The sequence below is a fragment of the Pristiophorus japonicus genome, chromosome 7 (assembly GCF_044704955.1).
Source record: "Pristiophorus japonicus isolate sPriJap1 chromosome 7, sPriJap1.hap1, whole genome shotgun sequence".
NCBI classification, from domain to species: Eukaryota; Metazoa; Chordata; class Chondrichthyes; family Pristiophoridae; genus Pristiophorus; species Pristiophorus japonicus.
In genome coordinates this window covers 84,513,736-84,540,492 of record NC_091983.1, presented here as the reverse complement: position 1 = coordinate 84,540,492, position 26,757 = coordinate 84,513,736, and positions in this window count along the sequence as shown.

Genomic DNA, 26,757 nt, shown 5'->3' with positions numbered 1-26,757 from the left:
TGGAGTACATTTTCACTGTGGAAACTTTCAAATCAGGCGTCAGTGGCCGGACACGCCCTCTTTTGAAGAAAAAATTATGTTCTAAACTAGAACTGTTCTACCTGACTAGAACTGCAGAAAAAAAAATGTGGAGAATTGCGATTTCTAAAATAGTCCGTTCTCCACCAGTTGCTCCTAAAAATCAGGCGCGAATCATGTGGAAACTTGGGCCCATTGTACCACCACACAATGGGTCCCGTCTTGTATTGACATTCATCATAAAACAAGTGAAAGGGTGAGTTGGCAATCAGGACGCAATAATGGGCAAGACATAGAAGTGGTGCTCATCAATAAATTTTATGTGGCATTATAAAAAAAGGAAATTTAACAAAATAACATTTTATCAAACACCCATGCGTATACTCTTGGTGAATTACAATTCCTTGAACTTACACTTCCTACCCCTTCTACATGTTGCATTCTGTATGGTCGAGGCAGTCTGCTTAGATCCCTGTGCTGACTGTTGAGATGCTTTTGACCTACGTCTTCTGGGTTTTGGAGCCCCAGAGGGCCGTCAAAGACTGCTCCACCTGCACCTGTGCAGGGGTGGACTCGGTCACCGGGAGACAAGACAGCATGTCTGGTATGGCTGAGTGGGGGGCAGCGGGTGAGAAATTGGGAACACTTTGAGTGGAGTTCCCACTTCCATGTCCCCTTTCAACATCATCCCTCTCTTGGGCCAGTGCTACGTCACTCCTAACACTCTGCTGCAGACCAGATTGGTGAAGATCAGTGATGCGTTATAAGGCCATGTCATCCTGTTTAAGACAGCAGATCAGTTTGCATACATGGTCTGCATGGACTCATTTGGGAGCCTTGCTTGAAACTCCATGGAGGCAGCCATCTCTCCATGGCAGACATTTTCACAATTCCCTGTGTCACTAGTCCACTAGAGAGTCCTCCATTCTCTCCGTTATAGTGCATGACATATCTGTCAGTATTTGGCTAAGTTGCTGGTGCACCTCTATCATTCTCCTTCTCAATGATACTCCCTGGGGTTCAGCATTTGTGTCCAGCTGAGGAGAACTAGGAGAGGATTGTGCTCCCCGACACAGACTCTGCAAAGCTGTCCCCCCACCAGTGTCCGCTCGTGCTCACTTGTGAGGTGTGAATCACTAGGTGAAAACCAAATTAACTGTCGAAGTGGATCCATCAAAGTGCAAGTATTTGTGCTGGTGCATGGCTGTAGGTCCTGTGACAGTGCATCCTCAGAAGGAATGAGGTCCTCTGAGGAATCATAGAAACATAGAAATATAGAAAATAGATGCAGGAGCAGGCCATTCGGCCCTTCGAGCTTGCACTGCTATTCAATATGATCATGGCTGATCATGCAATCTCAGTACTCCACCCCTGCCTTCTCTCCATACCCCCTGATCCTTTTAGCTGTAAGGGCCACATCTAACTCCCTTTTGAATATATCCAACGAACTGGGCTCAATAACTTTCTGTGGCAGAGAATTCCACAGGTTCACAACTCTCTGAGTGAAAAAGTTTCTCCTCATCTCGGTCCTATATGGCTTATCCCTTATCTTTAGACTGTGACCCCTGGTTCTAGACTTCCCCAACATCGGGAGCATTCTACCTGCATTTAACCTGTCCAGTCCCGTCAGAATTTTATATGTTTCTATGAGATCCACTCTCATTCTTCTAAATTCCAGTGAATATAAGCCTAGCTGATCCAGTCTTTCCTCATATGTCAGTCCTGCCATCCCGGGAATCAATCTGGTGAACCTTTGCTGCACTCCCTCAATAGCAAGCAGGTCCTTCCTCAGATTAGGAGACCAAAACTGCATACAATACTCAAGGTGTGGTCTCACCAAGGCCCTGTACAACCGCAATAAGACCTCCCTGCTCCTATACTCAAATCCCCTCGCTATGAAGGCCTGCTTGCCATTTGCTGTACCTGCATGCCTACCTTCAATGACTGATGTACCATGACACCCAGGTCTCTTTGCACCTCCCTTGTGCTAATCTGTCACCATTCAGATAATAATCTGCCTTCCTGTTTTTGCCACCAAAATGGATAACCTCACATTTATCCACATTATACTTCATCTGCCATGCATTTTCCCATTCACCTAACCTGTCCAAGTCTCCCTGCAGCCTCTTAGCATCCTCCTCGCACTGTCATCCAGCTTCGTGTCATCTGCAAACTTGGAGATATTACCTTCAATTCCCTCGTCTAAATCATTAATGTATATTGTAAATAGCTGGGGTCCCAGCACTGAACCCTGCGGCAACCCACTAGTCACTGCCTGCCATTCTGAAAAGGACCCGTTTATTCCCACTCTTTGCTTCCTGTCTGCCAACCAGTTTTCTATCCACGTCAATACATTACCCCCAATACCATGTGCTTTAATTTTGCACACTAATCTCTTGTGTGGGAACTTGTCAAAAGCCTTTTGAAAGTCCAAATACACCATATCCACTGGTTCTCCCTTGTCCACTCTGCTAGTTACATCCTCAAAAAACTCATGGATGTCCTTTGACACTTGCTGTAAGCATGAAGTCCCTGGAAGACAAAAGAAAGGGATATGATTTAGTCATGGCAAAGTCACAATCTTGACAATCGCCATGCTCAGTTTTCTCATAGATCAGTCCTTGATGAAATAAAATCAGCTTATGTGTATCAGTGATATTTGTAATTCTGTTACCAGCTATTTGCGAGCTCCCTGTCTCTCCATCTCCGACTGAGAGGGACACTTTTGTGCCATTTATCCCCAGGGCATCCTCCTCCGCATCTGTGAGCTGTACTATTTGTGGTGGCCCACCTCCAGTTCTATCCCTCTCCCTTGCATGTTGTGCTCTCTTATCCTGTGAGTGGGTGAAGGTGAGGTATTTACCTGATGGATCCCCTGCATTCTGTGAGGGTGACTATGAGACAGATGCATCACATTGCAGAAGGATTAGGGTGAGTGAAAATGGTGGTTGAATAAATGGGGACATGATAAAGTGCATAGAAAGTAAAGGCTGGATATTGCTGTGAGGATTGATGTAATGGAGAACAGTCAGCAAAAACAGGGGTGGGGAGGGTGTTGCTTAAAGCACAGGATGTCATTGAATCAGCAAATATATTCACTTTTCATGTCCTGATTAGGTCATTAAACCACTTTCTACATTGCATCTATGACCTGAGCACAATACTCCTGCTGCTCACCTCCTCAGCTGCCTCAAACCACAGGTTTTTTCCTCCCGTTATGGGGAAAAGTATGTTTCTCCCGCACTCCTGACTGCACCCAGCTGTTATTCCAGCAAAGCGTCGTTAAATCTGGGTGCTGCTCTTGCTCAATGTCCATGAACCATCCTGAACACCTCCAATTTACATTAGTGCACTATCCCTTTAATTACAGCTGAGGTCACATCATGCAGGTGAGCATCACGCCCACTGCGCAGCTTGGAGTTGGAAAACCCGCAAGTCAAGAGTAATTGATACAATTGTGTTGAGATCGCAGATTCTGACCCACTTTATGGGTTTCGCCCACACAATTCCAACCCCCTCCCCCTGCCCCTGGCTTGGAAGCCGCCTTCAGATTAATATTGGGGACAATGTGTTGGCAAAATTATAAGATTGAATGCACATGAACTGAATAACTTTAAAAGTATTACTATAAAAGGCAGGTTTTGGGCCTACGCGAGAAATTAGACTCAAAAATTCTGGTGGATTATTGAATAATTACAAAACCATTGACTGCTTTATGTTCATCCACCTTCACTTATTCATACAGCATCAGTTACATCAATAATACCCTTTGTGTAGCACATCCAATTTGTTCCAACTATGAGCAACCATTTTTTAATCATGGCTTTTTAAACCATCATTCAAACATTAGGATTTTTCACATACATGCAGAAAAGCTCAGCCGTGCCTGGGCCTGCATTATGTCAGCCAAGGATCACGGAGATCACTACTGATTGTTACCAATGTAAAATACATCATATTGTTTATAATTTACAAAACATTAAGCAAAAGGATTCTGCTAAGCTGGAAAAAAAATGTCAATGGGGTCTACGCAGTCTACCTCGCAGCATATAAGTTACACCTGTTTACTATTATTGCTTTCAATAGAATTTTTCCAGACATGCGCTGTAATTAATCATGATTCCGGCCTTCAAACATAATATTCATCCCCTTATACCTTTCATTGCTTTTGCCTATTTAGCAATTTTAACTTTAGTAAAAAATATTGTTTTTGTTTCTATCTTAGTAATATTTATAAGATATTTAAGTTATTTAAAAACAAAGCATTATGGTTCCAGAACATGGGGTTCTTGCTTTAATTCACAAAAATAGAGGCAAAATTGGGCTGTATAGCTCGCATTTTTTAGTATGATGCGGCCTCTTAATGCTCGAAAACGGGATCCGAGATGCGCCTGCAGACTATTGACAGGAAGTGCGCTGGACGCCATCTTGGTAAAGGGGTTTGCGCGTGCACCTAACGTCCGCCAGCAGGTGCAGAGCAAGCAGATTATAATGTCAATCAGTGTGCAATGCTGATCAGATGCCAGTGCTGCCAGTTTAGAAGGCCACACTCCACCCTACGCCCAGCCATAACCTTGAACAGCTGAACACGCATTAAACGGAATGAAGGACCCCTCACGAGGGCTATTTAAAGGGATCAGGAACTATTAACAGGTAAATTGCTGGATTATTTCTTCTAGCATTTGGTGCAATTGTACATATTTATACAGCTTTCCAATACATGCCTGAAGTTTGAATACACACAAAGGGCAGTAGAAGTTTGGAACTCTCTTCTGCAATCGGCAATTGATGCTAGATCACTTGTTAATTTCAAATCAGAGATTGATAGCTTTCTGTTAACCAAAAGGTATTAAGGGATAGGGACCAAAAGCAGGCATATGGAGTTAGGTCGCAGATCAGCTATGATCTCATTGAATGGCGGAGCAGGTTCGAGGTACTGAATAGCTTATTGCTGTTCCTATGGTCCTATGTTCTTATGAATAGTCTACAGGGAGAGAACTGGCTGGTGCAAATGAATTTGATTTAAAAGCTTGTGCTGAAAAAAGTTGTTTCCAGACATGGTTGGCCTGCTAGGGCTCCCTCTGGATACTGAGCATGAATGGGAGAATAAAAAGAGGCCACACAGAGCAGGACAAGCTGCTCCATGAGAGAGGAGGAAGAAGAGGGAGAAAGCTTCTCAGCAGGAGGCCATATCCACGGAAAGTCTTCAGGGAGCAATTTTCTTATCTCAACTTCAGCGTGGACCAAAGCTTGACACGCCTGCACATCACTAAAGAGGTCCTGACTGAAATCTGCAAAATGCTGCAATCACAAAGCAGGGAAAGGACCACATTGTCTGTGGCTGTCAAGCTCACCGTGGCTCTTACCTTATACATCTGGCTTCTTCCAGGTTGCTGCTGGAGATATAAGCAATATCTCGCTGTTTCCAGTACACTACTGAATAAGAGTGGTCACTGAGGCTCTCTATATGCAGAGTGACAGCTTCATTTCATTCCCTCTTGCCAGAGACAAGCAGGTGGAGCGAGCAGGAGGGTTTGCACAGAATGCTGGCTTCTCCATGGTGCAGAGTGCTATTGACTGCATGCACATTGCCTTACATGCACCTCATGTGAACCAAAAGGGATTCGACTCCCTCAATGTGCATCTGGTGTGTGACCACAGGCAATGCATCATCATCATCATAGGCAGTCTCTCGGAATCGAGGAAGACTTGCTTCCATTCCTGAAGTGAGTTCTTTGGTGGCTGAACAGTCCAATACGAGAGCCACAGGCCCTGTTACAGGTGGGACAGACATTCTCCGAGGGAAGGGTTGGGTGGGACTGGTTTGCCGCACGCTCCTTCTGCTGTCTGCACTTGACCTCCTCACGCTCTCGCCGTTGAGATTCGAAGTGCTCAACGCCCTCCCGGATGCACTTTCTCCACCTTGGGCAGTCTTCAGCCAGGGATTCCCAGGTGTCAGTGGTGATGTTGCACTTTACCAGGGAGGCTTTGAGGGTGTCTTTGTGATTTTCCACTGCCCACCTTTGGCTCAATTGCTGTGAAGGAGCTCCACATGGAGCATTTTCTTAGGGAGTCTCGTGTCTGGCATGCAAACCATGTGGCCTGCCCAGCGAAGCGGATCGAGTGTGGTCAGTGCTTCAATGCTGGGGATGTTAGCCTGGACGAGGATGCTGATGTTGGTGCGCCTGTCCTCCCAAGGGATTTGCAGGATCTTACGGAGACATCGTTGGTGATATATCTCCAGCGACTTGAGGTGTCTTCTATACATCGTCCATGCCACTGAGCCATAGAGGAGGGCTGGTATTACTACAGCCCTGTAGACCATGAGCCTGGTGGTAGATTTGAGGGCCTGGCAATACATCATGCAGGTAAATGCTCGTTAACCTGGCAGTAGTCATGATTCCTTCATTCTGAGTCAGTCCTCTGTGCCAGCTGTATTTGACCCACTACAGCAAGTCAAAGGCTGTCTCCTGTGTGACAAGGGTGATCGAATCATAGAATGGTTACAGCGCAGATGGAGGCCATTCAGCCCATCGAGCGCATGCTGGCTCTCTGCAAAAGCACTTTAGCTAGTCCCACTTTCCCGCCCTTTCCCCGTAGCCCTGCAAATTTTTTCCCTTCAGGTACTTATCCAATTCTCTTTTAAGTCTGCCTCCACCACCCTTTCAGACATTCCAGATCCTAACCACTTGCTGCGTAAAAAAGTTTTTCCTCATGTCTCCTTTGGTTCTTTTGGCAATCACCTTGAATCTGTGTCCTCTGGTTCATGACCCTTCCGGCAGTGTGAACAGTTTCTCTCTATCTGCACTGTCCAGGCCCCTCATGATTTTGAACACCTCTATCAAATCTCCTCGCAACCTTCTCTGCTCTAAGGAGAACAACCCCAGCTTCTCCAGTATATCCATGTAACTGATGACATGGCTCATGACTCCGGTCCAGAACCCAGGCACACGTGCTCAGTGGGCCGACAATGAGAGCCATGTTACCACAAGGAACATTCTAGAGCACACCATTGGCATTCTAAAGCAACACTTCCACTGACCGGATTACAACTAGTCACTCTTGTGCATTCTCTTAGTGCCCAGTTCTCCAGTGGCTGCAGCATGGGTGATGGAATGCTGCTGACCTTCAATCGAGGAAACTAAAGATGGCCTTGGAGGGCAACCTCAAGCATCTCTGGGCCTAGAAGGCCCAGCTTCAGACTGCACCTTATTGGCCTGCAGCAGTCTGGGCTGGCTGGCTGAAAGGCAACAGCAAGGGTACTAGGGGAGTGGCAGGGATGGGAGCAAAAATGCTGTCATCCTGAGAGGAAAGCAGGGTTATGTTCGATGGAGCCACTGCCACTCTTCCAGGGCCGTGCCTCAACAAACCTACTAATCTGTTGGAAAGCATTTTTGCATTGCAGGTTATTCAAAGAAGGTTCACTAGGTTGATTCCGGAGATGAGGTAATTGATTTATGAAGATAGGTTGAGTAGGTTGGGCCTCTACGCATTGGAGTTCAGAAGAATGAGAGATGATCTTATCAAAATATATAAGATAATGAAGGGACTCGACAAGGTGGATGCAGAGAAGATAGTTCCACTCATAGGGGAAACTAAAACTAGGGGACATAGTCTCAGAATAAGGGGCCACCTATTTAAAACTGTGATGAGGAGGAATTTCTTTGGAATTCTCTGCCCCAGAGAGCTGTGGAGATTGGGTCATTGAATATATTTAAGGTGGGGATAGACAGATCTTTGAGTGATAAGGGAGTAAAGGGTTATGAGGAGCAGGCAGGGAAGTGGAGCTGAGTCCATGATCAGATCAGTTATGATCTTATTAAATAGTGGAGCAGGCTCTAGGGGCCAACTGGTCTACTCCTGCTCCTATTTCTTATGTTCGTATGTTCTTATGTTCTTATCTTCCTCCACTGCATCCATGTTTTTGAAGCAACACTCCTGGCATTGACCTCCAATGCTACATCTTCCCTGAGTTTATGTCTGGAAGGATCCTACCCCTCTCGGATAGCAGATGTCTATAATTCTTTCCACCTCTTCCATCAAGACCTTTAGTGCTTGTCTGAAAACCTTGGGGTAGCTGTCTCGCATGTTCAGCCATTGCTCAAAGTATCACAGCACAGATTGTCTTTTGAAAAAACTCACCACTTTTTGCAGCTACAATGCACCTCCTCTTTAAGAGATGCAGACTGCCTTTAAGTAGTGCTCTTGCATATCAGGCCACTTGCTGATGCGTGCATCCAATGAACAGTGCGTGGAGCATTGGCTGCACACAGCAATCATTTAAAAGAGCAGACAGCACCAATTTAACATACTGCCTGCAATGCAAGGAGCGAGTATGGGTTAATCACATACCACAATCCCCACACACGTTTTTAGGGGTTGTCCAATTTCTCCCCTGATATCTTTCTCTCCTGAGCGAACTGACCCTTTATTTTTTGACTTCACAAATGTTATTTTATATTAAGCTTCTTGTTTGCTGCATTGTATAGCACTAAATACTCAGCAAACACTGGGGTAAATTTCAACTTTGGAGATAGTGTAAAACAGGTGATCGTGAGTCAGCAGCCCATTTTACATCTCCCCCGATTTATATTTTAATTGAATTCTGCCCATGTTACACTACTGCACAATGTCAAATTCTACCCCATGGATTGTATTTCCACAAGGATGAGCAATTTTGCAACCTAATTATGTAGAAGTTTTTTTATCAGTCAAAACAAAGCTGCACGCCCATAGTGAGGCTTACCAACATGGATCAATTCTTTCCTTTTTGTTCTCTACAGTTCCATTTTGTACTCTTATTTTCGTGCACAGGCAACTTGAATCCTATTGCTTTGCAGCAGATCTGCTAAGTGCCTAAAAACACAAAATCATCCATCTTATGGATAAGCAGCTCAATAGTATGTGCAAATTAGCTCAATCACTGTTGCAATGTGACAACGCATCAGAAACTGCTGTTGCTCTTAATATCACTGCAGTGCAACTTCATACAAAATTGAAACGTTGCTTTTTATTTAAAATATGATAGAAATGGTGGGGACCGCCAAAATAAATACCAGACTTTCCTTTGCATTACTTAGATGGCGATGCATTTCGAGCCAATTCTTTATTTCATACGTAAGTTATTTGAAGTTATGACAGATACAATCATACAAACAGACAGGGGGCAGCTCATTCATGACTCATTTCAGGTTTCACTAAAAATAGAGCATTACATATGGCAACATGTGTTATTTGTTTTCAAGAGCATGCTAAAATCCTTTGTTTAAAACTTATTTCACAGAAGGACAATTGCTTCTTTAAGGTTGCTTTCATCTCAGTAAAGAATCATTTTTGTAAGTAAATAATATTTGTTTTATCTTTATTTATTTAGTCTTGCAGCGTAGTTAAAATTGTAGTATAACGCTGAAGCTGGTAATTAATGTCACATTACTTCACTTGCAGCAGAGTTATGGTGAATACTAGCTCAATCTAGGCAGAACATAACAAACAAAGCCTTAAGGTTACTTTGGGCAGCAGTAGAGCCACCAAAGTAGTTTTAACATGGCAGTTAATATTTTATGCTGTGTACCAAAAACATCACTTGAAACCTTTGTTTTTAAATAGAGAAGCAAGGTTAAGAATCAAGGTCCAAAGTGTAAGATACCACCAAGGCTGAAAAGAGTAAAAGAAGAAAAAGATTTTGGGATTAAGAGACACCAATCTTGGCTATCAAAGCCTGAAGTATTGAAGGAGGTTGGAAAGACTAGAATAAGGACCTCCACCATTTTGAAGCACTGGACAACACACAGGGATGTAGCAAGATCCAAGCATGTGTAGGATGGTGTATTTACAACTTAAAAGAAACAAAAGAGGATGTTCAGAGGAACACGAATAACAATGACATTTATAAAATAATATTTTAAAAAATACGACAGAGAAACGGAGGATTGAGATTAAAGGTGAGAGAGGAATCAGCTCACAAATGATAATTTCCTTGTATCATGGAATGTAAAATAGGTCGTAGTAGAGCCTCCCTAGATGTGGGAGCAGTACTCAAGTCTGGCATGGGCTTATGCTTTATAGAGAGTTAAGAGTTGTTTAGAAGAAATTATACAGCAGAAGCAAACAACATCTCCTTGAGGCAGGTTTCGCTGTTTGCAGTTAAAGGCTGGTTCACTGTTTGGGAGCTTCTGGAGGGATCAGTGCTCACAGGGAGCACATGGTGGGAAATTGTTGGCCCACATTGCATGCTTGTCCATCCATTTACATTATTGGACAGAAAATCAGACACTACAATTCCCCTGCAATTTCCCATTCAGTATCTGTGGAAGATCTGCTCGATCTGCTGTGAGTGTCTGATGGCAAAATTGGCCCTTGTGAAAGCAGAAATGTTGAAAGATGAAGGAGGATTAAGCATGTAATCAGCAAAGGTAAGACGTTTTTGGCTTTTGTAAAGGTAAGAAGTGATAGCGGTTACATGAGAAAACAGTCTTTGATGAATTGAACAAAATAATACTTTATTTGCTCCATCAGAAAGCATGGAGCCGATCAAAAAGTAGTGATTTAGCCTCTGCACTGCAAGAGAAACATAGACATAGAAACATAGAAAATAGGTACAGGAGTAGGCCATTCGGTCCTTCGAGCCTGCACTGCCATTCAATGAGTTCATGGCTGAACATGCAACTTCAGTACCCCATTCCTGCCTTCTCGCCATACCCCTTGATCCCCCTAGTAGTAAGGACTACATCTAACTTCTTTTTGAATATATTTAGTGAATTGGCCTCAACAACTTCCTGTGGTAGAGAATTCCACAGGTTCACCACTCTCTGGGTGAAGAAGTTTCTCCTCAACTTGGTCCTAAATGGCTTACCCCTTATCCTTAGACTGTGATCCCTGGTTCTGGACTTCCCCAACATTGGGAACATTCTTCCTGCATCTAACCTGTCTAAACCCGTCAGAATTTTAAATGTTTCTATGAGATCCCCTCTCATTCTTCTGAACTCTAGTGAATACAAGCCCAGTTGATCTAGTCTTTCTTGATATGTCAGTCCCGCCACCCGGGAAGCGTAAGCACTGATGGTAAAAAGGTCTGTAGGAAATTGATATGTGTAGTGTGGAACCATCAGCAGAAGAATAGGCATGGTTTAATGATAAGTTGTGGAGGTCAGTGATATGAAGAAGAAACGGAGTGGGAGAGACAACAGGGCTCTGGGGAACTCTAAGGTAATGGAAAAAGATTCATACCATAGACAGCGTAATTTGAGAGAAAAGTAGGTAGGCATTAAATTCGATCTGTTCAGAAACCATACGATGACATTTGTTTTTGAAGGTGGTGTCAGGTCCCATCAATGAACAATAATTGACCAAAGTATTCAAATGGATTTTCAACAGCGCATAACAACTGCTACAATAACAATAATTTGCATTTATATTCATGTGCAGGAATCATCTGGTGCTTTATAACAAGAAGCTCAGGGATATGATGCACTAGGAGCATGGGGAAAGTCAAGGGGAATACAAAAGCCAGAATGGAGAAGTTAAGCAATGTTAACAAAAAGCATTTCAGTTGCATCAAGATGGGTGCTAAAGAAAGGTCTTAGGAACATAGGAACAGAGAGTAGGCCATTGAGGCCCTCGAGCCTGTTCCGCCATTTAATGAGATCATGGCTGATCCGTGACCTAACTCCATATATCTGCCTTTGGCCCTTCTCCCTTACTACCTTTGGTTAACAAAAATCTATCAACACTAGATTTAAAATAGACAATTGATCTAGCATCAATTCTCCTTTTGTGGCAGAGAGTTCCAAACTGCTACCACCCTTTGTGTGTGGAAGTGTTTCTTAACTTCACTCCTGAAAGATCTGTCACTAATTGTAGACTAGAATTTCTCTCTACTTACCCTATCTGTTCACCTTAATATCTTGAAAACTTCAATCAGATCACCCCTTACCCTTGTAAATTCCAGGAATACAATCCTAGTTTGTGTAATTTCTCTTTGTAATTTAACACCTGGGAGCCAAAATTCAGCCTCCTGATAAGGCCACTGGCCATGTGAAAGGGGCGGCCATAGGGCAATGCTGAATGGCCGCCGACTTGCAGCCAACGCGTACTAAGTTCACTTCGGGGCTTTTTGCTACAGTGTAACGATCCGGCCTGCACCTGCAGATGTGTCTTAAAGACATCATCAGAGCGCGCACCGCAACGGAGCCGGCCCGGGAGGGAAATTCACCTGTAAAGGTCTCCCGGCCGCCGGTCATTGCCCCTGACAACTTTTTTGTGTTGGTGCATTCTTTGTTGGGTGTTATTGGTTGGGGGCATGGCTGCCCAAAAGGGGAGGTGGATCTGCCAGCAATGGCATCTTTTTTTCGGCCAACTGCCAGGTCGGGCCAACAATTATGCCCCCCGGGTTCGACCGGGCCACCAACAGGCGGCCTGGCATCCCATCTTGGGTGCCAGGCCACTGGCCCAGCTGAATGGCCTACTCCTGCACCTATTTTCTATGTTTCTATGTTTCTAAACCCTCCCTGGTGGTCCAGTGGACCTAACTGAAAAAGATGCAGAGCTTGCAGCGGCTCTCCCCTTTAACTGAAGGGGGAGATGTGTTGACGCGCCAGCGCGATGACGTCATCGGCGCAATGCTGATGACTGACAGTGGCGGAGACTCTGCCACGCCCCATGATAAGAACACTTCCACCCCGTTTGAAAAAAGGTTTGAGGTGCTGAATTTCTCCGGATCAGCCGCCGCTTCCATTACAGTGGCCAGAAGACTTCAGAAATGGTAGGTGCACACCGTTTCGGGCAGAGGTGAATTTCTGCGTATCATTCTGGTAAACCTATGCTGCTTTCCCTCCAAGGCCAATATCCTTCCTAAGAGGTGCCCAGAACTGCTCAGAGTACTCCAGGTGTGGTCTAACCAGAGAGGAAGATACAAATAACCTTCCAAAGGTACTAAGGGACAGTGGGTCTCGTGAGAAGAAGGAACTGAAGGATATCGTTATTAGGCGGGAAATTGTGTTGGGGAACTTGATGGGATTGAAGGCCGCTAAATCCCTGGGGCCTGATAGTCTGCATCCCAGAGTGCTCAAGGAAGTGGCCCTAGAAATAATGGCTGCATAGGTGATCATTTTCCAACAGTCTATCGACTCTGGATCAATTCCCATGGACTGGAGGGTAGCTAATGTAACTCCACTTTTTAAAAAAGAAGGGAGAGAGTAAAACGGGTAATTATAGACCGGTTAGTTTGACATCAGTAGTGGGGAAAATGTTGGAATCAATCATGAAGGACGAAATAGCAACGCATTTGGAAAGCAGTGACAGGATTGGATCAAGTCAGCATGGATTTATGAAAGGGAAATGATGCTTGACGAATCTTCTTGAATTTTTTGAGGATGTAACTAGCAGAGTGGACAAGGGAGAATCAGTGGATGTGGTGTATTTGGACTTTCAGAAGGCTTTTGACAAGGTGCCGCACAAGAAATTGGTGTGCAAAATCAAAGCACATGGTATTGGGGGTAATATACTGATGTGGATAGAGAACTGGTTGGCAGACAGCAAGCAGAGAGTCGGGATAAACGGGTCCTTTTCAGAATGGCAGGCAGTGACTAGTGGAGTGCTGCAGGGCTCAGTGCTGGGACCCCAGCTCTTTACAATATACATTAACGATTTGGATGAAGGAATTGAGTGTAATATCTCCAAGTTTGCAGATAACACTAAACTGGTTGGCGGTGTGAGCTGTGAGGAGGACGCTAAGAGGCTGTAGGGTGACTTGGACAGGTTAGGTGAGTGGGCAAATGCATGACAGATGCAGTATAATGTGGATAAATGTGAGATTATCCATTTTGGGGGCAAAAACACAAAGGCAGAATATTATCTGAATGGCGGCAGACTAGGAAAAGGGGAGGTGCAACGAGACCTGGGTGTCATGGTTCATCAGTCTCTGAAAGTGGGCACGCAGGTACAGCAGGCAGTGAAGAAGACAAATGGTATGTTGGCCTTCATAGCTAGGGGATTTGAATATAGAATTAAGGAGGTCTTACTGCAGTTGTACAGGGCCTTAGTGAGGCCTCACCTGGAATATTGTGTTCAGTTTTGGTCTCCTAGTCTGAGGAAGGATATTCTTGCTATTGAGGGAGAGCAGCGAAGGTTCACCAGACTGATTCCAGGGATGGCTGGGCTGTCAAATGAGGAGAGATTGGATCAACTGGGCCTTTATTCACTGGAGTTTAGAAGGATGAGAGGGGATCTCATAGAAACATGTAAGATTCTGACGGGACTGGACAGGTTAGATGCGGGAAGAATGTTCCCGATGTTAGGGAAGTCCAGAACCAGGGGACATAGTCTTAGGATAAAGAGTAGGCCATTTAGGACTGAGATGAGGAAAAACTTCTTCACTCAGAGAGTTGTTAACCTGTGGAATTCCCTACCGCAGAGAGTTGTTGATGCCAGTTCACTGGATATATTCAAGAGGGAGTTAGATATGGCTCTTACGTTTAAGGGGATCAAGGGGTATGGAGAGAAAGCAGGAAAGGGGTACTGAAGGAATGATCAGCCATGATCTTATTGAATGGCGGTTCAGGCTCAAAGGGCCGAATGGCCGACTCCTGCACCTATTTTTCTATGTTTCTGTGTTTCTATGATTCCCTTAGAATCCAAAAATCTATCCATCTCAGCCTTGAATATACTCAATGATTCAACATCCACAGCCCTTTGGGGTAGAGAATTCCTAAGATTCACAATCCTCTGAGTGAAGAAATTCTTCCTCATCTCAGTCTTAAAAGGCCAGCCCATTATCCTGAGATTATGCTCGCTAGTTCTAGACCCTCCAGCCAGGGGAAACAACCTCTCAGCATCTATCCTGTCAATCCCCCTCAGAATCTTACATGTTTCAATGAGATCACCTCTCATTCTTCTAAAGTCCAGAGAGTATCGGCCCAATCTATTCAATCTCTCTTCATAGGACAACCCTCTCATCCCAAGAATCAATCTAGTGAACCTTCATCACGCCGCCTCTAAGGCAAGTATATCCTTCAGATAAGGTGACCAAAACCACAAAGGAATCAACTCCATCAATGTGCTGCTGGTGTGCAATCATAAGAACAGGTTTATGCAGGTCTGTGCCAGATTCCTGGGAAGCTGCCATGATGCTTCCATCCTGCAGCTGTCCAAGCTCGCTGACCTCTATTGACCTGATAGCAGACTTAAGGTGTGGCTGCTAGGAGACAAAGGATACCCTCTTCATACTTGTCTGAGTACACACAACAACAACAACAACTTGTATTTATATAGCACCTTAAACAAAGTGAAACATCTCAAGGTACTTCACAGGAGTATTATAAGATAACAAATTTGAGACTGAGCCGCATAAGCAGATATTAGGACAGATGACCAAAAGCTTGGTCAAAGAGGTAGGTTTTAAGGAGTGTCTTGAAGGAGGAAAGAGAGGCAGAGAGGCAGAGAAGTTTAGGCAGGGAATTCCAGAGCTTGGGGCCGAGACAACAGAAGGCACAGCCACCAATAGTTGAGTGATTATAATCAGGGATGCTCAAGATACACACGTGAGAAACTCCATCAATGAAGCCCAAGTGTGGCATGATGACAGCCATATTACAACAGATGTGTTATTGAGCAAACGATCGGCATCCTCAAGATACGATTCAGATGCAATGAGCCTTGTCTGAAAATACAAGTGAACAGAATTTTAATCTGGCAACCAAAAATGTCAACACAGGAAAGTGGTGCAAAGTAATAACATTTATGTACTTGTCGAACAAAAACTTAACAACTAACATTTTCGCAAATACCCATGTGCATATCTTTCTGCATCTAGGCTTTATCCTTCCTATTCCTACTGCTCCTACATGGTACAACCCCTGTGGCTTTAGCTGAGGTAGAGTCAGGCTGTTCAGATCCCTGCTCTAACTGCTGAGATGCTCTTGGCCACCAAAATCTGGGTGCATGAGGGCCCTGCTAAAGATACTCCACCTGCATCTGTGCAGGGGTGGACTAGGCCATCGGAAGAGGAAGCAGCATGTGATGTACTGACAGAGATGGGGGGGTCGAAGGTTGAGAAGTGCGTTTTGATGAGCGTTCCCACTTCCATAACTCCTTTCGCCATAAGAACATAAGAACATAAGAAATAGGAGCAGGAGTAGGCCACTTCGCCCCTCGAGCCTGCTCCGCCATTTAAAATGATTATGACTGATCTCATCATGGACTCAGCTCTACTTCCCTGCTTGCACCCCATAACTCTTTATTCGCTTATCGCTCACAAATCTGTCTTTCTCCACCTTAACTATATTCAATGACCCAGCCTCCACAGCTCTCTGGGACAGAGAATTCCATTGATTAACAACCCTCTGAGAGAAGAAATTCCTCCTCATCTCAGTTTTAAATGGGCGGCCCCTTATTCTGAGACTATGTCCCCTAGTTTTAGTTTTCCATATGAGTGGAAATATCCTCTCTGCATTCACCTTGTCAAGCCCCCTCATTATCTTATATATTTCGTTAAGATCACCTCTCATTCTTCTGAACTCCAATGAGTATAGGCCCAATCTACTCAACCTATCTTCATAAGTCAACCCCCTCATCTCCGGAATCAACCGAGTGAACCTTCTCTGAACAGTCTACAATGCAAGTATATCCTTCCTTAAATACGGAGACCAAAACAGTATGCAGTACTCTAGGTGTGGCCTCACCAATACCCTGTACAGTTGTAGCAGGACTTCTCTGCTTTTATACTCTATCCCCCTTGCAATAAAGGTCAACATTCCATTTGCCTTCCTGATTACTTGCTGTACCTGCATGCTAACTTGGTGCGTTTCATGCACAAGGACCCCCAGGTCCTGCTGTACTGCAGCATTTTGAATTTTTCTCCATTTAAATTATAATTTGATTTTCTATTTTTTCTGCCGAAATGGATAACCTGACGTTTTCCCACATTATACTCCATCTGCCAAATTTTAGCCCACTCACTTAGCCTGTCTATATCCCTTTGCAGATTGTTTGTCTCCTCCTCACAATTTGCTTTCCCCACCCATCTTTGTATCATCAGCAAACTTGGCTACATTACACTCGGTCCCTTCATCCAAGACATGAATATAGATTGTAAATAGTTGAGGACCCAGCACCGATCCCTAAGACACTCCACTAGTTACCATTTGCCAACTGGAAAATTATCCATTGATTCCGACTCTCTGTTTTCTGTTAATTAGCCAGTCCTCTATCCATGCTAATATATTACCCCCAACCCCATGAACTTTTATCTTGTGCAGTAACCTTTTACTTGGCACCTTCTGGAAATCCAAATGCACCACATCCATTGGTTTCCCTTTATCCATCCTGCTCATTACATCCTCAACGAACTCCAGCAAGTTTGTCAAACATGGTTTTCCTTTCATCATCATCATCATAGACAGTCCCTCAGAATCGAGGAAGACTTGTTTCCACTCTAAAAATGAGTCCTTAGGTGGCTGAATAGTCCAATACGAGAACCACAGTCCCTGTTACAAGTGGGACAGAAAGTCGTTGAGGGAAGAGATGGGTGGGACTGGTTTGCTGTATGCTCCTTCTGCTGCTTGCACTTGATTTCTGCATGCTCTCGGCGATGAGACTCAAGGTGCTCAGCGCCCTCCCGGATGCACTTCCTCCATTTAGGGCGGTCTTTGGCCAGGGACTCCCAGGTGTCAGTGGGGATGTTGCACTTTATCAGGGAGGATTTGAAGGTGTCCTTGTAATGTTTCTTCTGCCAACCTTTGGCTCATTTGGAGGAGTTCCGAGTAGAGCGCTTGCTTTGGGAGTCTCGTGTCTGACATGCGAACAATGTGGCCTGCCCAACAGAGCTGATCAAGTGTGGTCAGTGCTTCAATGCTGGGGATGTTGCCCTGGTCGAGGACGCCAACGTTGGTGCGTCTGTCTTCCCAGGGAATTTGCAGGATTTTGCGGAGACATCGTTGGTGGTATTTCTTCAGCGACTTGAGGTGTCTACTGTACATGGTCCATATCTCTGAGCCATACAGGAGGGCGGATATTACTACAGCCCTGTAGACCATGAGCTTGGTGGCAGATTTGAGACCTAGTCTTCAAACACTCTTTTCCTCAGGCGGCCGAAGGCTGCACTGGCACTCTGGAGGCAATGTTGAATCTCGTCGTCAATGTGTGCTCTTGTTGATAAGAGGTTCATAAAACCATATTGACCCTGCTTGATTGAATCATACTTTTCCAAATCTTCCGCTACTGCTTCCTTAATAATGGACTCCAGCATTTTCCCAACAATAGATGTTAGGCTCTCCCTCTCCCTCTCAAGGGCTAGCCGCAATTCACTGCTGCCAATCTGCTGGAGAACAGCTTGGTGCAGATCAGTCACACGCTGTAAAGCCATGGCAAATTTGTCTGTCGTCCTATTTATGCACCTGACACATTGTCATCCAGAGTCCGCATGGTCGAAGTCAAGGCCTGAAGGCCTGCGAGGACTCATTTGATTGCCACGATTGATGTTTCAAACATTGGATTTGGCTAATCTAGCCATGGAAGAAGACATCCTCACAATGTACTGCAACATCAACCCACACATGCTTGAGCTGGAATCCTCCATTATCTCAGCATTCATGGACAGTGTGCCTGGAAGGCTTGTCAGTACGTCGCAGATTTTGTGCTATCCCTCAATGATTATCCTTTTCATCGATGCCCAGCTGAGCAAGGCTTGGAGAGGGCTGTGTCTTCCAATGTGGACTCTCCACTTCTGTCTCTGCCACCACTGTCTGTTCGTGCTGACTCATGAACTGTGAGTCACCAGGTGAAATCCCAACTAACTTCTTAGCTGGAGCCACCGAAGTGTAAATATTTGAGCTCATGCGTGGTAAGCATAAGTCTTGCGACAGTGTACCCTCAAAAGGAATCAGCTCTTCTGAGTATTTAGTCATCAGGGAGCTCCACCGACTGCTGCTGTATGCTGAAGGCCCTGGCGGAGAAAAAATATATAACTTAGTCCTGGCAAGGTAAAAATGTTACAACTGAAAATTGTTGCGTATGAATAAAGAGTCTGACTAGATATTGTGAGCTCAAAGTAAAGTGTGACCTTAGTCTTTTATTGCAGGTCTCCAGAGTGCCTCTCCAGCCTGTGAGGCCTCCTTAAGTACCAGTGCACCCAAGGGATTGTGGGAACCCTTGGGACTCCAGGAGATGAGCCCTCTGGTGGCTACCCAAGGTATATACAGGTTTACACATCTATAACAACACTCACCCCCAAATTCAATCGTGTAACTAATTACAAGGTGAATCGATCTGGGGCCTTTCTTTCCCTGGTTGATCGTCACGGTGCAAATGCAGGTTTTGGTGAATCGTTTGTTGGGCCTTCACTGGGCTACTATGCAGCTGGCCTTGCTCGGCTGCCTGGTGTGGTGAGTCCTGCTGGGCTGCTGCGGGTGATGGGTTCTGCTTCGTGGTCAACCGCTGGGTCGGTTGCCACTGGTGTGTGTGTTGAGGGGTCAAAGAAGGTTGGGTCCAAAGTGGGCTGCTCTGGATAGTCCGTAAATCTAGTTTGATTTGGTCCAAGTGTTTCCGGTGGGTGAGTCCATTTGAAAGTTTGACCCGAAACACCCTGCTCCCCTCTTTAGCCACAACAATGCCAGGAAGCCACTTGGGACCTTGTCCATAATTAAACACAAATACATTGATTTCAATTTTGCGTGACACATTTGCGCTATCATGATATGTACTTTGTTGAAGCCGCCTGCTCTCTACCTGTTCATGTAGATTAGGGTGGACTAACGAGAACCTTGTCTTAAGTGCCCTTTTCATGAGCAACTCAGCGGGTGGAATCCCAGTGAGCGAGTGGGATCTCATGCGGTAACTAAGCAGGACTCGGGATAGGTGAGTCTGCAGTAAGCCTTCAGTTACCCTCTTCAAGCTCTGCTTGATGGTTTGCACTGCTCTCTCTGCCTGACCATTGGATGCTGGTTTGAACGGGGCAAATGTAACATGTTTGATCCCATTACAGGCCATGAACTCTTTGAACTCGATACTGGTGAAATGTGGCCAGTTGTCACTCACAAGGGCATCAGGCAGGTCGTGCGTGGCAAACATGGCCCGCAGGCTTTCAGTGGTGGCAGCGGATGTGCTTGCCGACATTATCTCAAATTCAATCTGTTTGGAGTACGCATCTACAACCACTAGGAAGATTTTACCCCAAAACAGGCCTGCATAGTCGACATGGACCTGGACCCAGTTTGGAGGGCCAAGACCATAAACTTAGTGGCGCCTCCCTGGGTGCATTGCTTAACTGCGAGCATGTGTTACATTTGTGCACGCAGGACTCTAAGTCCGCATCGATACCAGGCCACCACACGTTCATCATTACAATGCCTGGGTGTGTACTGTGGAGATCACTGATGAAAGTGGCCCTTCCCTTCTTGGGGACCACTACCTGATTACCCCATACGTTGATGCCCCGCAGACGGTGAGGAGAATCGCCCTTCGTTTGGCAGCATTCGCTTCTCCTTCCAGCTCGTTGGCCACGAAGTATTGGTCGAGTCGCTCCACAAAGGTTTCCCAATCATCTCCCTGCAAAAATGTCTCCAGGATGCCCATTGTTCTCTACATCGTTGGGTTCATCATCTGTATCTCATCGCCAGTTGTTGAGTATGAATAATGAGTCTGACTAGATACTGTGAGCTCAAAGTAAAGTGTGACCGTAGTCTTTTATTGCAGGTCTCCAGAGTGCCTCTCCAGCCTGTGAGGCCTCCTTAAGTACCAGTGCTCCCAAGGGATTGTGGGATCCCTTGGGACTCCAGGGGATGAGCCATCTGGTGGCTACACAAGGTACATACAGGTTTACACATATATAACAAATATGATCATATTTCACTTGCTGCTGACATCAAGTCAACATGACTGAGTGTTGTATGACATGTGGATCACTAATATTTAATTCTCTCACCAGGTAGCTGGGACATCCCAATACCTCTATCTCCGATGGACAGGGATGCCAAAATGCCACTGAGCTCCAGCACTTCCTCCCCTGCAGTTGTCAGCTCTGAGCTCTGTGGAGGCCCAGCTCCAATCTGCTCCCTGTCCCTTTTGTTTTGTGCTCTCTTCTCCTATAACAGGGGAAATAACAAACCTATGAGTGAGTGTAATGGCATTCATTCACCCAATAGATGCAGTGCATCTGGTGAGTATGATGATCAGGAAGAGACATCAAATTGCATAACGATAAAGGTGAGTGAGAGTGGTAGATGGATAGATTAGGTTGCTCGGAAGTCCATAGAAAGAGAAGAATGGGTGTTCCTGCAAGGTAAGCGGGTGTGAGGAGTGATGTGATGGAGTAGCCTTGACAAGGCAGAGTGTGAGGGGAAGGGGATGAGGTGGTTGGTGCATGCAACAGGATGTAGATGAATGTGCAACTTTACTCGCCTTTCCTGAGATGCTATGGTCATTGAATCACTTTCTACACTGAATCCAGGAACGAGCCGCAATGCTCCTGCTGCTGACCTCCTTGGCCACCTCCAGGCATGCCTTCATTGTTAGAGCAATAGGTTTCTTCCTCCCATTGCTTGAGAAGAGTATCTTTCCTCGACAACTCATGGCATCTAGCAGTGCATCAAGCCATGCATTTTTAAATCAAGACACAGCCCTTGACCGTCTTGAATCTATGATAAAACTACTCCCTCTCTTTGCTCAAACTTATAAATCTTCCAAATTCTATCTGTGGATTGACCCTTTAAATACTCCAGTTGGAATTGCATCACATGGCTTTGCACCACGCTCACTGTTGTGCTTTTGAGGCCAAACCCAGAAGTAATATTAAAATGAGGTGGCTGTGTTAAGATGCCACAGACCGATGAGCTGAATGTTCTTATAAGACATAGGAGCAGGAGTAGGCCATTTGGCCCCTCGAGCCTGCTCCGCCATTTAATAAGATCATGGCTAATCTGATCATGGGCTCAGCTCCACTTCCCTGCCCACTCCCCATTACCCTTTACTCCCTTATCGTTCAAATATCTGTCTATCTCCGCCTTAAATATATTCAATGACCCAGCCTCCACAGCTCACTTGAACAGAGAATTCCACAGATTTACAACCCTCTGAGAGATGAAATTCCTCCTCATCTCAGTTTTAAATGGGCGACTCCTTATTCTGAAACTATGCCCCCTAGTTCTTGATTGCCACGTGAGGGGAAACATCCTCTATGCATCTACCTTGTCGAGTCCCCTCATTATCTTATATGTTTCAATAAGATCACTTCTCATACTTCTAAACTCCAATGAGTATAGGCCAAACCTACTCAATCTTTCTTCATAAGTCAAACCCTGCATCTCAGGAATCAACCTAGTGAACCTTCTCTGAACTGCCTCCAATGCATGCATATCCTTCCTTAAATAAAGAGACCAAAACTGTTCCTAGTACTCTCGATGTGGCCTCACCACTACCCTATACAGTTGTAGCAGGACATCTCTGCTTTTATACTCTATCCCCTGTTGCATATGAAATGAAACAATGAACTCTACACTGTTCATTGTATCATGGAAACTGTTAAGTCTTGAATAAGGATTCAGACTAGATACTGCAAGCACAAAGTAAGGTGTGACCATAGCCCTTTATTACAGATCTCAGAGTGCCTCTCCAGCCTGTGAGGCCTCCTGATATACAGGTGCTCCCAAGGGATTGTGGGATCCCTTGGGACTCCAGAGGCTAAGCCCTCTGGTGGTTAGACAAGGTATTTACAGGTTTACACAATAACAACAATCCCCGCCCCCCGCCAAAGTCAATAGTGTATCTATTTACAATGTGAGTCGATCTGGAGCTTTCCTTTCCCTGAATGATCGTCTCGGTGCAAATGCTGGTTTTGGTGAGTCGTTTGTTGGGCCCTCGCTGGGCTACTGCGCAGCTGGCCTTGCTGGGCTGCTGCGAGTGGCGAGTCCTGCTGGGCTGCTGCGGGTGATGGGTTCTGCTTCGTGGTCAACCGCTGGGTCGGTTGCCACTTGTGTGTGTGTTGGAGGGTAGAAAAAGGTGGAGTCTATTGTGGGTTGTTCTGGATAGTCCATAAATCTGAGTTTGGTTTGGTCCAAGTGTTTCCTGCAAGTGAATCCATCTGAGAGATTTTGACCATAAGAACATAAGAACATAAGAATTAGGAACAGGAGTAGGCCATCTAGCCCCTCGAGCCTGCTCCGCCACTCAACAAGATCATGGCTGATCTGGCCGTGGACTCAGCTCCACTTACTCGCCCGCTCCCCATAACCCTTAATTCCCTTATTGGTTAAAAATCTATCTGTGATTTGAATATGTTCAATGAGCTAGCCTCAACTGCCTCCTTGGGCAGAGAATTCCACAGATTCACAACCCTCTGGGAGAAGAAATTCCTTCTCAACTCGGTTTTAAATTGTCTCCCCCATATTTTGAGGCTGTGCCCCCTAGTTCTAGTCTCCCCGACCAGTGGAAACAACCTCTCTGCCTCTATCTTGTCTATCCCTTTCATTATTTTAAATGTTTCTATAAGATCACCCCTCATCCTTCTGAACTCCAATGAGTAAAGACCCAGTCTACTCAATCTATCATCATAAGGTACCCCCTCATCTCCGGCATCAGCCTAGTGAATCGTCTCTATACCGCCTCCAAAACTAGTATATCCTTCCTTAAGTAAGGTGACCAAAACTGCATGCAGTACTCCAGGTGCGGCCTCACCAATACCCTGTACAGTTGCAGCAGGACCTCCCTGCTTTTGTACTCCATCCCTCTCGCAATGAAGGCCAACATTCCATTTGCCTTCCTGATTACCTGCTGCGCCTGCAAACTAACTTTTTGGGATTCATGCACAAGGACCCCCAGGTCCCTCTGCACCACAGCATGTTGTAATTTCTCCCCATTCAAATAGTATTCCCTTTTACTGTTTTTTTTTCCAAGGTGGATGACCTCACATTTTCCGACATTGTATTCCACCTGCCCAACCTTAGCCCATTCGCTTAACCTATCTAAATCTCATTGCAGCCTCTCTGTGTCCTCTACACAACCCGCTTTCCCATTAATCTTTGTGTCATCTGCAAATTTTGTTACACTACACTCTGTCCCCTCTTCCAGGTCATCTATGTATATTGTAAACAGTTATGGTCCCAGCACCGATCCCTGTGGCATACCACTAACCACCGATTTCCAACCCGAAAAGGACCCATTTATCCCGACTCTCTGCTTTCTATTAGCCAGCCAATTCTCGATCCATGCTAATACATTTCCTCTGACTCCGCGTACCTTTATCTTCTGCAGTAACCTTTTGTGTGGCACCTTATCGAATGCCTTTTGGAAATCTAAATACACAACATCCATCGGTACATCTCTATCCACCATGCTCGTTATATCCTCAAAGAGTTCCAGTAAATTAGTTAAACATGATTTCCCCTTCATGAATCCATGTTGCGTCTGCTTGATTGCACTATTCCTATGTAGATGCCCCGCTATTTCTTCCTTAATGATAGTTTCAAGCATTTTCCCCACTACAGATGTTAAACTAACCGGCCTACAGTTACCTGTCTTTTGTCTGTCCCCTTTTTTAAACAGAGGCGTTACATTAGCTGCTTTCCAATCCAATGGTACCTCCCCAAACACAAACACCCTACTCCCCTCTTTGGCCAAAACAGTGCCAGGAAGCCATTTGGAACCTTGTCCATAGTTCAACACAAATACAGGATCATTTATCTCAATTTCGCTTGACACATTTGCACGATCATGATATGTATTCTGTTAAAGCCGCCTGCTCTCTACCTGTTCATGTAGATCAGGGTGTACTAACAAGAGCCTTGTCTTGTGCCCTTTTCATGAGCAGTTAAGCGGGAGGGACCCCAGTGAGGGAGTGGGGTCTTGTGCGGTAACTAAGCAGGACTCGGGATAAGTGAGTCTGCAGTGAGCCTTCAGTTACTCTTTTCGAGCTCTGCTTGATTGTTTAAACTGCTCGTTCTGCCTGACCGTTGGACTCTGGTTTAAACAGGGCAGATGTGACATGTTTGATCCCATTGTGGGTCATGAACTCCTTGAACTCGGCACTGATAAAGCACGACCCATTGTCACTTACAAGGACATCAGGCAGGCCGTGCGTGGCAAACATGGCCCGTAGGCTTTTAATGGTGGCAGCAGACGTGCTTGCCGACATTATCACACATTCAATCCATTTGGAGTACGCATCTACAACCACTAAGAACATTTTTCCCAAGAATGAGCTTGCATAGTCGACATGGACCCTGGACCACGGTTTGGAGGGCCAGGACCATAAACTTAGTGGGGCCTCCCTGGGTGCATTGCTTAACTGTGAACATGTATTACATTTGTGCACACAGGACTTTAAGTCTGCATCGATACCAGGCCACCACACGTGGGATCTGGCTATCACTTTCATCATTATGATGCCTGGGTGGGTGCTGTGGAGATCACTGATGAAAGTGTCCCTGCCCTTTTTTGGCACCACTACCCGATTACCCCATGGGAGGCAGTCTGCCTGTATAGACATTTCATCTTTGCGCCACTGGTACGGCTTTATTTCTTCCTGCATCTCTAAAGGGGCACTAGACCAACTCCCGTGGAGCACACAGTTTTTTACTAAGGACGGTAAGATGTCCTGGCTTGTCCAGGTTCTAATCTGTCGGGCGGTAACAGGTGATTGCTCACTCTCGAATGCTTCCATTACCATTACTAAATCTGCAGGCTGTGCCATCTCCACCCCGGTGGTAGGCAATGGTAGCCTACTGAGAGCATCGACACAGTTTTCTGTACCTGGCCTGTGGCGGATGGCGTAGTAGTATGCGGACAACGTGAGCGCCCATCTCTGGATGCGGGCCGAAGCATTCGTATTTATCCCCTTGCTTTCAGAAAAGAGGGATATAAGAGGTTTATGGTCGGTTTCCAATTCAAATTTGAGCCCGAGCAGATATTGATGCATTTTCTTTACCCCGTAAACACACGCAAACGCTTCTTTTTCGATCATACTGTAGGCTCTCTCAGCCTTAGACAGACTCTTGAATGCATAAGCAACTGGTTGCAATTTCCCAAAATTCATTAGCTTGTTGCAATACACACCCAACCCCGTACAACGACGCATCACATGCTAGTACCAAACGCTTACATGGATCGTACAACACAAGCAATTTGTTTGAACATAACAGCTTCCTAGCTTCCTCAAAGGCATTTTCTTGGCTTTTACCCCATACCCATTCATCTCCTTTACGCAGTAAAGAGGGCAGGGGTTCTAACAGTGTGCTAAGACCGGGTAAGAAGTTACCAAAATAGTTCAGGAGTCCAAGAAACGACCGCAGCTCCGTCACGTTCTGTGGTCTCGGTGCGTTCTTGATTGACTCCGTCTTCGAATCGGTGGGCCTGATGCCGTCTGCCGTGATTCTTCTCCCCAGGAACTCCACTTCAGGCACCAGGAAAACACACTTCGAGCATTTTAGCCTGAGCGCTACACAATTAAGCCGACTAAGAACGTCCTGCAGGTGCTCGACGGTGTCCGGAACTGTAACCAAGATGTCGTCCTGGAAGACGACGGTGTGCAGGACCGACTTCAGCAAGCTTTCCATATTCCTCTGGAATATTGCCACGGCCAATCGAATCCCAAACAGGCATCCGTTGTAAATGAAGAGATCTTTGTGCGTGTTGATGCAGGTGAGGCCTTTAGATGATTCCTCCAGCTGCTAATTCATGTAGGCTGAGGTCAAGTCCAGCTTCGTGAAAGTTTTCCCTCCCGCTAGCGTGGCAAATAGGTCGTCTGCCTTCGGTAGC